Source organism: Sorex fumeus, unplaced genomic scaffold (assembly GCF_029834395.1).
Source record: "Sorex fumeus unplaced genomic scaffold, SorFum_2.1 ptg000128l, whole genome shotgun sequence".
In the NCBI taxonomy this organism is placed as follows: domain Eukaryota; kingdom Metazoa; phylum Chordata; class Mammalia; order Eulipotyphla; family Soricidae; genus Sorex; species Sorex fumeus.
The window spans coordinates 43083080-43097514 of NW_026606185.1; positions in this window are offsets into that span (position 1 = coordinate 43083080).

Consider the following 14435-nt stretch of genomic DNA (forward strand, 5'->3'; position numbering starts at 1 on the left):
TTTTGGAATGTACACATGAAACACTATCATTAACAGTATTGTAAATCATGTGATTTAAAATAAACTACTTTAAAAAAACTAATTGAATCAAGGATAAAGGAACAGAATAAAGGAATAGTCAAATGACTGCGATTTTTATTCATGCACAATTATTCCATCAAATTTGAAATAGAATAAAACATTTTAACATAAAAAGGGCAGCTACAAACAAAATTATAGTTTTATCTATATTTTTAAAAAATAATCATTTTCTAAAACAATATACTCTGTTCTTATTTTCCAAAATTGTGATCTCTATTTGTGCCCATATTTACACTATTCCTTCTACCTCTTCCTCTTTAGGTATATATAACTGCATTAACCAGTAGAGTAAAGTAAAATTTATGTTGTTAACCTTCAAAATCAAAATTGTGACGTCTAATTGGCCATGTAAACAAATTTTGTACTTTTATAGCTCTGATAGAAGAGATAAGGAATTTTATTGGTTCCCATGGGGGTGTGGACACTTCAGATGTGGGCATAACTTAGAGGCCAGCCGGGTATCCTAGAGGAAAGGGCAGTTCAGATAGAGAAGAGAGCACCAAATAAAGGGTGTTTGGAGGATCCTCCCAGGAGGGGAGATGCATGTCGAAAGTAGACTATGGACTGAACATGTTTGCCACTCAATGCCTCTTTTGCAGACCACAACACCCAAAAGGAGAGAGAGAACACAGGGGATTGCCCTGCCACAGAGGCAGGGGGAATGGGGGGATGGGGGTGGGGGGGATATTATCCATGGTGGTGGAAAATGGGCACTGGTGGAGGGATGGGTATCTGATAATTGTATAATCGAAACCCAAGCACAAAAAATTGTAAATGTACAACTGTACCTCATGGTGTTTCACTAATAAAAAAAAAAAGGAAAAAAAAAGAAGAGGGCGTGGCTTCAGTAAAAGTGGACATGGCTTAATTTAGGTGGGCCAAAACTCAAGCGGCCGCATGTAGATTATTATACCAAGAAATCTAGTGTTTCATCACAGTTCCTATACCCTCACACCGACATGAAGAAACAACAAAAATCCCCAACACGTGGAGAGGACGATGAAAAGAGTCCAGAAGCCTCGGTACATGCTACACACCTAAGGGTCCTCTCTGACAAAGAATTCAGATATGAAGTCATGAAGATGTTCAGTGAACTCAATGAAACAGTCAGACAGATATCCAGTAAATTGAAAGTGGACATGAAAGAAACAAGGGATCACACAATCGAGAAAATACAGGAAGAAATTAGAGCAGAAGTTAGAAAGCTACGCACAGAAATGTCACAAATGAAAGATTCCATAGATGAAATAAAAAAAAAAAACTCAGTCTGTGCCCTCAAAAGTAGAATGACCACAGCTGAAGACAGAATCAGAGAGCTGGAAGTTCAGCTGCATCAAGCCAACAGGCAACAACAAACAATGGCAAGAGACCTCAAAATAGCTCTAGAGCGAATCAGAGTCCTAAGAGATGATTCCAAGAGGAACAAATTAGAATCATAGGAGTGCCAGAAGCTGAGGGAAACAATCCCAATGAAAAAGCCATGGTCAAACAAATCATTGCCGAAAAATTCCCAGAACTCCACAATGCAACCATTCAGATTCCAGGTTCCCGAAGAGTGCCAGATAAAAGAGACCCTAAAAAAAAACTATCCAAGACATATCATAGTTAGAATGATTGATACAGCTTATAGAGACACAATACTGCAAGCAACAAGGTCAAAGAAGGAAATCACAGACAAAGGAGCACTCCTTCGATTCACAGCAGACCTATCAGAGGAAACCCTCCAAGCCCGAAAGCAATGGTGGGATATAGGGAAAAAAAAACTCACTGAAATGAATGCTTCACCAAGAATACTCTATTTGGCAAAACTCTCGCTCAAACTCAAAGGAACTTTACACTATTTTCTAGATAAATAGCAGCTCAGGAACTTCATAGACTCAAAACCAAACTTAAAACAAGGGCTAAAGGGGCTACCATAAGACAAGACAAACCCTAAAGGACAACAGACCCTTACAGAAAGATGACACAAAACCTTATAACAATAATATCTCTCAATGTCAATGGGCTAAATTCACCAATTGAAAGACACAGAGTAGCAAAATGGATTCAGAGACAGAACCCAATATTCTGCTGCCTATAAAAAACTCATCTCAACAGTGAGAGCAAACACAGACTCAAAGTTAAAGGATGGAAAACAATCCTAAACAGCTCCCTCAAAAAAGCTGGTGGTAATATTACTATCCTACAACATCAATTTCTGGTTGAAAAAGATTAGGAGGGACAGTGAAGTCCATTCTCTATTCATCAAGGGATACATACAACAGGAAGAAATCACACTCTTAAATGTATACGCACCTAATGAGGGAACAGCTAAATATTTAAAACAACTCCTAACGAATTTTAAGAGGACACTGCTAGCAACACAATAGTAGCCAGAGACTTCAACATCACCTTATCACCTCTGGATAGATCAACAAGAATAAAACTCAACAAGGACATATTGGCTTTGAAAGAAGAAATAGAAGAGAGAGGGTTTATAGACCTATACAGGACTTTACACCCCAAAAATAAAGAGTACACATTCTTCTCCAGTGCATACAGAACACTCTCCAAAATAGACCACGCACTAGGACACAAAACATACCTCAATGGAATCAGGAAGATAGAAATAGTATCAACAGTCTTTTCAGACCACAATGCACTGAGAATAGAAGCAAATCACACCCAGACACGAAGAACCAAATCAAACACCTGGAAATTAAGCAACTCAATGTTGAACAATGAGTGGATCAGGAAGGAAGTCAAGGACCGAATCAAAAGATACCTGGAAATAAATGAGAATGAAGACACAAGCTACCAGAACCTATGGGATGCAGCAAAAGCTGTTTTAAGGGGAAAATTTATAGCTCTGAAAGCATTTATTCAGGAAGGAAAAAAGGGCCCACATAAACAACTGGACTTGACTTGACTTCATAGCTCAAGATCTTAGAAAAGGATCAACAAAAGGAGCCCAAATCAGGCAGAAACAAAGAGATGATAAAACTTAGAGCAGAAATCAACGATATGGAAACCAAAGAAACAATCCAAAAGATCAATGAAACCAAGAGTTGGTTCTTTGAGAAAATAAACAAGTTACATAAACCACTAGCAAGACTCACAATGAAAGAGAGAGAGAGAACCCTAATAAACCGAATCAGAAATGAGATGGGGGATATCACAACAGAAACTAAAGAAATTTAAAACATCATCAGAGACTACTTTGAAAGTCTGTATGCCACAAAACAAGAGAACCTAGAAGAAATGGATGAATTACTAGATTCCTATAATCTCAAAAGGCTAAATCAAGAAGATACAGAGTATCTGAATAGATGTATTAACATCAAGGAAATTGAAACTGTAATCAAAATTCTTCCCAAAAACAAAAGCCCAGGTCCAGATGGATTCACTACCGAATTTTACCAAACATTTAAAGAGGACCTTATGCCAGTTCTTCTCAAACTTTTCCAGGAAATTGAAGAAACAGAAAATCTCCCAAACAGTTTCTATGAAGCCCATATCTCTCTAATACCAAAAGGAAACAAAGAGACCAGAAGAAAAGAAAACTACAGGCTGATATCACTGATGAACACAAATGGAAAGATCCTCAACAAAATACTAGCAAATAGAATTCAACAACTCATCAAAAAGATCATATACCATGACCAAGTGGGATTCATCCCAGGAATGCAAGGATGGTTTAACATTTGAAAATCAATCAACATAATCCATCATATCAACAAAAGAAAAGATAAAAAGCATATGATCATATGAATAGACACAGAGAAAGCATTTGGCAAGATCCAGCACCCGATTATGATTAAAACACTCGCCAAAATGGGGAATAGACAGAACTTTCCTCAATATAATTAAATCCATCTATCACAAGCCTACAGCAAACATTATCCTCAATGGGGAAAAACTGAGAGCCTTCCCCATAAGATCAGGGATGGCACAAGGATGTCCACTCTCTCCACTGCTGTTTAATATAGTACTGGAAGTACTTGCAATAGCGATTAGGCAAGTAAAAGATATTAAGGGCATCCAGGTAGGAAAGGAAGAAATCAAGCTCTCACTATTTTCAGATGATATGATGCTATACTTAGAGAACACTAAAACCTCTACCAAGAAACTCCTAGAAACAATAGACTTGTATAGTAAAGTTGCAGGCTATAAAATCAATACCCCAAAGTCCATGGCTTTCCTATATGTAAATAGTGAGAGAGAAGAAAGTGACATGAAATAAACAATCCCTTTCATATTTGTGAACCAGAAAATCGAGTACCTAAGAATTCGCTTAACTAAGGAAGTAAAGAACCTGTACAAAGAAAACTATAAAATGCTACTTTTGGAAATAAAAGAGAACACGAATAAATGGAAATATATCCCCTGTTCATGGATTGGGAGAATTAACATTGTCAAAATGACAATAATTCCCAAAGTATTGTACAAATACAATGTGATCCCTATGGCGATACTATGACATTCTTCAAAGAAATGGAGCAAATACTTCTGAAATTTATATGGAACAATAAGCCCCCACGAATAGCTAAAGCAATTCTTGGGAAAGAGAAAATGGGAGAAATCAACCACCCTTACTTTAAACTATACTGCAAAGCAGTAATAATTAAAAGAGCATGGTACTGGAACAAAGGAAGAGACCAATGGAACAGGGTAGAATATACTGACATCTCCCCCCAAGCATATGATCATGTAATATTTGATAAGGGGCAAGAAATGTGAAGTGGAGCAAAGAAAGCCTCTTTAACAAATTGTGCTGGCAAAACTGGATGGCTACATGCAAAAAAGTGGGCTTAGATCTCTGCCTAATACCATATACAAAAGTAGTATCAAAATGGATTAAAGACCTAAATATCAGACCAGAATCCATAAGGTACATTGAAGACAAAGTTGGCAAAACCCTCCATGATATTGAAGCTAATGGTATCTTCAAATATGTCATGCCACTGGACAAGCAAGTGAAAACATAGATAGACAAATGCGACTATCTTAAACTAAGAAGCTTCTGCACATCCAAAGAAACAGTGACCAAAATACAAAGACAGTTTACAGAATGGGAATGAATATTTGCCGAATACACATCCAACAAGAGGTTTATATCAAGGATATACAAATTACTGGTTGAACTCCACAAGAAGAAAATATCCAACCCCATCAAAAAATGGGGCAACAAAATAAACAGAAACTTTCCCAAAGAAGAAATCTGAACGGCTAAAAGGCACATGAGAAAATTCTCTACATCATTAATCATCAGGGAAATGCAGAACAAAACAACAATGAGATATCATTTCACACCACAGAGACTGGTCCACACCCAAAAGACCAAAAGCAACCGGTGTTGGCATGGATGTGGCGAGAAAGGGACCCTCCTTCACTACTGGTGGGAATGCTGACTGGTTCAGCCCTCTTGGAAAACAGTATGGACAATCCTCAGACAATTAGAAATTGAGCTTCCATTTGACCCAGCAATACCACTCCTGGTGATATATCCGAGAGAGGCAAAAAAGTATAGTCGAAGTGACATCTGCACTTGTTTGTTCATTGCAGCACTGTTTACAATAGCTCGAATCTGAAAAAAACCAGAGTGCCCAAGCACAGATGACTGGTTAAAGAAACTTTGGTACATCTAAACAATGGAGTACTATGCAGCTGTTAGAAAAGATGAAGTCATGAAATTCATATACAAGTGGCACTATATGGAAAGTATCATGCTAAGTGAAATCAGTCAGAAAGAGAGGGACAGACATAGAAAGATTGCATTCATCTGGGGAACATAAAGTAACAAAATTGGAGACTAACACCCAAGAATAGTTGAGATAAATACGAGGAGGATTACTCCATGGCTTTGAGGCCAGCTGTACATGCTAGGGGAAAAGTCAGCTCAGATAGAGAATGGAGCACCAAATAAATGGTGTTGGGAGGTTCCTCTCAGGATGGGAGATGTGTGATGAGAGTAGACTATAGACCGAACGTGATTGCCACTCAATGTCTCTTTTGCAAACCACAAAAGCACCCAAAAGGAGAGAGAGAACAAAAGGGAATGCCCAGAGGTAGGGTGGAATAGGGGGATGGGGGGTGGGAGGGATACTGGCATCAGTGGTGGTGGAGAATGGCCACTGGTGAACGGATGGGTATTCAATCATTGTATAACTGAAACCCAAACACAAAAATTTGTAAGTCTACAGCTGTACCTCATGGTGTTTCAGTAATAAAAATTTAAAGAAAAAAAATAACTTAAAAAAAAGGTTCAACAAATAACTAGAATTGGACATAAGACATGGATAAAAATGAAATAAATTATGTTATACCACTTTGTTTTAGGTTGGCTTATTAATTATCAAGTTTGTTGCAATAAATCTCAGTGATTATGAAAAAATTTATAAAACTATAAAATATTACAACATGAATTTACTATTTTTGAAGTCACCTAGGAATAAAGAATTATAATGAAATAAACGCATTAATTATAATTAAAAAATAATTTTCAAAAGAAGGGATTGTGTAGGCAAATAACCTAAGGAATCTATCAGGAAATGACTTTAGAGCTGTCACTGTCACTGTCTTCCCATTGTTCATCGATTTGCTTGAGTGGGCCCCGTAACATCTCCATTGGAGATTTTGTTGTTACTGTGTTTGGCATATCAAATACATCACGGGTAGCTTGCCAGGCTCTGCCGTGCGGGCGAGATACTCTTGGTAGCTTGCCAGGCTCTCCAAGAGGGGCGGAGGAATCGAACTCGGGTCAGCCATGTTGACTGTATGTAAGGCAAACGCCCTACCCCTGTGCTACAAGGTTATTGAGCAGTTGATCAATATACCAAAGATATATATATATATATATATATATATATATATATATATATATGTACTAGGAAAGGAAAATTTGAAGAGGAAATAAATTTAATTTAATTTGGCATAGCATAAAAATATTGAGTTTTAACAAAACACTTGTAGGATGTATACATTTAATTTTGTAAATATTGAAGAAATTAATGTAGATTGAAATACTCAATATTGTTTTAGTGTTAAATCTTTCAAATTGAACTGCAGATTTATTCATTTAAGGTTTTGGGTCACATCAAGGGCTACTCCTGACTCTGTGCTCAAAGTCACATCTGACAGTACTCAGAGGACCATGTGCAGTGCCAGGAATTAAACTAATCATCACATGCAAGACAAAACCCTCTGTCTTGGCTCTACCCCTTTTGACCCCAAACTTAGCCCATAGTTTTAATATAATTTAATCAATAATCTCAAGTTATTTTTGTAATTATAGACAAAGAAACTATAGATACAGAATCTAAGTTTTACATGTATAATAAATATTATTCACAATTTTATACTAGCCACTTTTTATTACAGAAATTATTAACTTTTCTTAAACATATGAAAATTAAAAATGACAAAACAATTCTGTGATAAAAATGTGAATGGTTGCTTTTGGATAAAACTGGGCAAGAAATTGAGTGAGAAATAATGTGAAATAATTTAATTAAGTGGTAAGAATATGCTTTATCCAAATAGATATAAATTGTATATGACTGATGAATTGTCAGAATGAATTAAATTGTTCATTGATAATTACACATTTGACTGTATGTGAATTTTACAAAGAAAAAGTTAACCTTTTAAAGGTTAATTTTAATTACTGAACTCTATTTTTTTTTTTCCAGAGGAATGATGATAAAGGTCAGCAATTTGGAAAGCTCACTGTATTTATTTTGGCCTTAAGATAAATAAAAATGTTATGGTGGCTATACTTGACACTTTTAGAGAAAGGATTAACATCTAATAAAAAGTGGGATAATCTTAAGGAAAAAAATCAAGCTCTGTAGGAGCATGGAATAAAAAAACAAATTAGACCGGAAGGGTTCATATGGGTTAAGTAAATAGCAATTTGAATATCCAATACTCAAGATCTGAGTCGATAACATAATTAAATATCAAGAAAAATTTATAAATCTTCATTGATAAAAATAAACAATTTAGTGAATTAATTTATATAGGAGAAAGATATGTTCTGTTTAATAGGTAACACTGGGGCTGGAGCGATAGCACAGCGGGTAGGGCGTTCGCCTTACACGCAGCCAACATGGCCGACCCGAGTTCGATTCCTCCGCCCCTCTCGGAGAGCCTGGCAAGCTACCGAGAGTGTTCGATATGCCAGACACAGTAACAACAAAGTCTCCAATGGAGACGTTACTGGGCCCGCTCGAGCAAATCAACGATCAACGGGAGGGCCTTACTTTACTTAATAGGTAACACTATGTATTAGATACAGAATAATATACAATGTTCAACAGTAACTAAATTTGCTAAAGTAAGAAAATATCATTTTCTTAAATATAAATGAAATATTTAATGGCAAAAAGTCATGACATGAAAAATTTATTCTCAAATACTTTTTAAAAATAATTCTTAGTTGCACATACTCCATATCCATAAATGTGTATACATACATACATTTATGCAGACAGAAAATAGTTAAACAAAAACATCAAAGTAAAATAATAGGTAATTCTGAAACAAGAAAAATTATTAAAGTTCTCTGTATTGTTCTTTAAAGTTTTCTCTGAATATGGAATAATATAAAAGTAATATTAAAATAAAATATACATAAATATAAAGAATTATACACACAATTCTGTCTTATCACAAAGCAGTTGATATTTTATTGGGTTGAAATATATACAATAAAAATCTCACACAAAAAGTTAATTCTGAAACTAAATATCAGAAAATTGTAAAAGCAGAATCTTTTAAGAGGTCATACATGGCTTCTATGTGTGAACGACAAGCCTCAAAAATGAATCTCTTTTTCTCCAGAGAACAGTTGTACCAGCCTTGTACCACCTCTGTTAATCTGCTTCAACCTTGCCCCTTGTTGTCCCCGAAAATGAGAAGATAGTTTTGTCTTTGGGGCCTATTCTACCTTTAGATCCTCTGCATAGACTGACAGCTAGAAGGGCAAGTGAATGTGTTTTGTGATCTGTACAGTTGTCTACTGGGGACAGAGTTGAAGCTCTGATATGTCCACCTGACTCCAAAATCAGGCCAAGGAAGGTAATGGTTCTACTCTACTATTCATTTGGGTTGAAACTAAAACCAAGTACGAATGCTTAGGTGGAAAATTACCATGTTTTAATTGCCATGGCTGTGACTACTACTCCACTGAATAACTGATCATCCCTTGTTCTGTGATAAGTATAGTAGACAATAACAAGAAAAAGGTGAATATCTAGTCCCTAATGTATATTCTTAGATGAAGTTAGAAAACAGGTGTCATTGTCATAAAAGGGTAGACTAAAGATTTATGTGCTGGAAAACAATAGTTTCTGCTTCTAAGTTACAAAGTAAACCATAAATTCTAACTCACTCATAATTCTAATCCAAATTATTGTAAAAAATGTAATAAAGAAAATATGCATCACTATAGAAAACAAATATAAATATAATTTATATCTCAGAAAACAAACGTTGTATCATTCATTAACTGCTGTGCATAAGATTACATGTTGTAGGCTTCATATACATTATTTTATTTAGTACTCCAATAAGTTTTATTATTAAAATTTAAGAAGAATAAAATCTAAAGAGATTGAAGAGTTATTCAAAAATTCTACAACTCAAGAATTGTCTCCCAACTTGCTATAGAATAACAGTATAATGAAATGAAAAGGAAAATTATATTAGTAATAATTATATATACATATATTTACAGAAGGCAGTTGATAAGTATTCATATGTAAAATGTAAAAAGTAATACTAAAATAACAATTAAATACTAAGAAATAAAATGTATGTCATAGGTTATTAGGCTGTAATATTTTAATTAGAAGTAAATAGTAATGTGTTTCTGATCATAACTTTGGCTTAATAAAATTAAGGAGAGTTTGGGGATCAGAGATAATTCAGCAAGTAAGGCACTTGTCTTGCACATAGCCAACCAAGGTTCAATACCCAGCATCCCATATGGTTCTACAAATCAACCAGAATTGAACCGTGAGCACAGAGTCAGGAGCAAGTCCTGAGAACCACTGAGTGTGGCCCAGAAAAGTGACAATAAATAAATATATAAATAAGTGATGTATTTCGCGAATGAAAAGGTTCTTTGGGAATTAAGTCTAAGTTTTCCTACTGATCATACTCAGGATCCAGATTATTTCACAGGTCATATTTCTGAATTATAAATTTATTTGAACTAAATATTATTCAAACTACTTATGAAGCTTCGAAAAACTATAAAATCTTTCTTTATTATTGTCTATGTTGTGAAGGTCATACCTGGAGGAGGTCAAGGACCAGGACCACTCCAGGTAGTGTTAGGGGATTACCAGGAAAGACAGCCAGTAGGATATTCTCATTTTTAAACAACACTCAGATAGTAAATGATATGGACAAAGTGATAGCAAATTCTGCAAAAATAGAAGTTGAAAAAAAAAGGAGCCTGCAGGATAAATGCAAGAATTTTAAATAAAGTAATGTCAAAAAAATTAATCACTGTAGATAATACACCATGACCAAGGAGACTTTAATCCCAATTAGCAAAGGGAACTCTATTAATATAATTTATCATTTTAATATGCCTAAGAAGATAAAACAATATCTTTTCAAGGAACATTTGATGAAATACACTATATTATAAAAAAAACAAGGAAAATATAATATTTTGCCAAAGCATTATATTTATTAAAAATATTTATCTTTATCATTTAAAGTGAGAACAAGAAAATAGATGTCTAAAATATTTCATATAGTACTTTTGACGGCTGGAGCAATAGCACAATGTGTAGGGCTGGAACAATAGCACAATGTTTGCCTTGCAGGCAGCCGACCCAGGTTTGATTCTTCTAAACCTCTCGGAGAACCCTGCAAGCTACTTGGAGAATCTTGCCTGCATGGCTACCCGTAATTTATTCGATATGTCAAACACAGTAACAACAAGTCTCACAATGGAGATGTTACTGAGCCAGCTTGAGCAAATCAATGAACAACGGGAGGACAGTGCTACAGTGCTACCATACTTTTGAATTTATGCTCAATACAATTACATCATAAAAGACAGTGAATATTTGCTGTATACTATTTTTTCAAAATATATATTTATGCCTGAAAGTATCAAGAGAATAAGAAAATTTGTTTTCAAAATAAAGATGTACTATTTTTCTTAATGAAACAAGGACAGCATCATTAATATTAAAACAATTTTCTAGAAAATTCTATTAAAATTTAGTCAACTTTAAAAGTAAACTTATATGTTGATGAGAATTTAATCTTATTTGATTTTTTGTTTTCTTTAGAGACCACATCCAGAGGTGTTCAGGGTTTACTCCTGGTTTTGAGCTTAGAGATTACTCTGGCAGGCTCAGGGAATAATGTGTGGTACTAGGGTTTGAATCCATGGCAGCTCTACATAAGACAATCTCTCTAACTGCTCTCCATATATACTACCTATATAAATCTGCTATACATACTATCGCTTCAGTCCCCAGTATTTGACTTTTTAAAGAGTGCAAATTTTCACAACAAAGGAATAGTAGAAAATGTATAAGTAACATACACAATATTAATCTAATTTTATTGTGAAGGAAATTTCAACAAATGGAAAAGATTGATACTCATTTATTCCAGTATAATATAATTAGGTAATGTAAAAGAATCATATATCTGGATTGGAAAATGACATGATTTTAGCGTTACTGAAATGTGCATTAAATAAATGTTTATTAGATATAGTTTTCAGTATGTGAAAATTTTAAGATGAACGATTGCATTTGCATGAAAGAAGAAAAATTGAAATGATATGCTTTTACTAATCAATAACCAAGAAATAAATTCAAATGATAAAAATCAATAAAAATAAAGGTATAAATTGTTGAAATAAAGAAAAGAAATCCCTGACGCAAAACTCAAAATACAGAGTTCATCTTAAAAACCAAATACAAAAGCAAAAAAAAAATCGACTTCCAAATAAAATTTTTAAAGTCTTGATTTCTTTAAAAATATTATATGTACTATGTTGACCAATACAACTGGGTCTAATCTGATATTTGAAATGAAATACAGTTAATTTTTCTATTGTGCACTCTGGAAATGATCTGGATTTGAAGATAGATAAGTACATAATAATAGATAATTCCTTAAGTCACTGTGACGTATCACTATATCATTAAAACCAAAAATATCAATAGTTTCACAAAAATCCAAATGGATTTTAGGATTCCAATGAGCACAATGAGAACATCATAAAATAAACAAGACATTCCCATTATAAATCTGAGTTGCCCTTCTCACCAGTATTCGTTAATTCTTTCTTAAACCTATATGTTTATGCAATACTTGTCTTAGTTCTGCCCTTTGAAAAGAACAGAAGTATCCACAACAAAGGTCTAGTCAATTCACTGACAATAAGTGAAATAACGTAGTCTCACTGAACATTGGAGGCAGTCTTCACTAAGATAGAAATGCTGTAACATTGTGATTCTATGATAAAGAACTCCAGTGCTAAATTAGAAATAAAACAGGCATAGTCCCTACTTTAACAGATCTTAGTAAAACAGATATAATATTTTAAACATAAAATGCTGATTTTAGTTATGATTATTTCAGGTATTTTATAAAACGCAAATAATTAAGTCAGGCACAGGAAAGATTATTTTAAGAGTCTTTATGGTGTGCACTGGATTTCAAAAGGATAGCAGGAAGGACGACAGGAGGAGCAATAAGGAAACATTTTCTTTTCTAACAGCTATATAGTACTCCATTGTGTATATGTACCAAAGTTTCTTTGATCGAACATGATTGCCACTCAGTGCCTCTTTTGCAAATCACAGCGCCCAAAAGGAGTGAAAGAACAAAAGGAAATGCCCTGCCACAGAGGCTGGATGGGATGAGGGAGGTGGGAAGATAGGAGGGATACTGGGATCATTGGTGGTGGAGAATGGGCCACTGGTGGAGGGAGGGATGGGTACTCGATCACTGTATAATTGAAACCCAAGCACCAAAATTTGTAAGTCTACAACTGTACTGCATGGTATGTCACTAATAAAAATTAAAAAAAAAGAAGAAAACATTTTCAAAGTATCTTCTTTGTAAAGTTCAGTTTCTTGAAGATGATCTAACAATAGTGTGTGTGATTCAACCTATTTTACATTTAAATAGTAATAAAATCAGGTGAGAAACTGGGTGGGGATCAGTAAAATAAATAAATAAATAAATACATAAATACATAAAACACAACAAGGAATTAGCAGGATCTTTTTCAGACTTTTTTCAGTCTTTCAAAAGGAAAGAGTCTTCCTAGCTTACATTGTATTGCATTCAGTTCAAAATGACTTCACAGAAGGCCCTCTAAGAATTGGGCACATTAGCTAGAGAAGAAACTCACTGCTTTCCTCTGAATAGGTGATTCACTGTGAATTATTTTAAAGTTTTCCTTCACTTTGTTGTTACTGTGTCTGGCATATTGAATACTCTTGGTAGCTTGCCGGGCTCTCCGAGAGGGGCGGAGGAATCGAACTCCGGTCGGCCATGTTGGCTGCGTGCAAGGCAGACGCCCTACCCTCTGTGCTATCACTTAGATAGGTAATGTGCCAACGCTGTCACAAATTTTGAGAAAGGTGTATGCCACACAAATGTGTGCGTAGATCATGGTCATAAACCACAAAAAAGATTGTCTCTTGAATTTTTTTTGTTACTGTGTGGTATCCATGAAAAATTTAGAAAGTTGCAATCCTTACACATCTTTTTTTTCAGAGATCTAACAGAAACAACAACAAAAACAACAATGAAAATAGTAATAAACAACACCTCATATATTAGATGAAAATGCATATATCTATAGGAATTGTGGAAATTTAATATCCATAGAAATAACATGTAAAAGATGAATATTAGGTGTTCTCCCAAAAGGAGAGAGAGAACACAGGGGATTGCCCTGCCACAGAGACAGGGGGGATGGGGGGATGGGGGTTGGAGGGATATTATCCATGGTGGTGGAAAATGGGCACTGGTGGAGGGATGGGTATCTGATCATTGTATAATTGAAACCAAAGCATAAAAAATTGTAAATCTACAACTTTAAAAAAAAAAATAAAATAAAGGGAAAAAAATAAATAAAAAAAGATGAATATTAGGTGTTCAAAGGATTAGAAAATAATGTATGTACATATATATAAAGCTAAATGAATTAATTTGTAAAGAATAAATGTTTCAAGCATTAGTGTCTTCTCTCAAACATAAATACATAAATAATATAAAACGAAAAGAAAAGAAATCGAACCTTTAACTATAGGCAATTTAACAAAAACTTTCCCTCCTCTGATAAGAAGTTCAAGAGCACACTGACAATATATCAG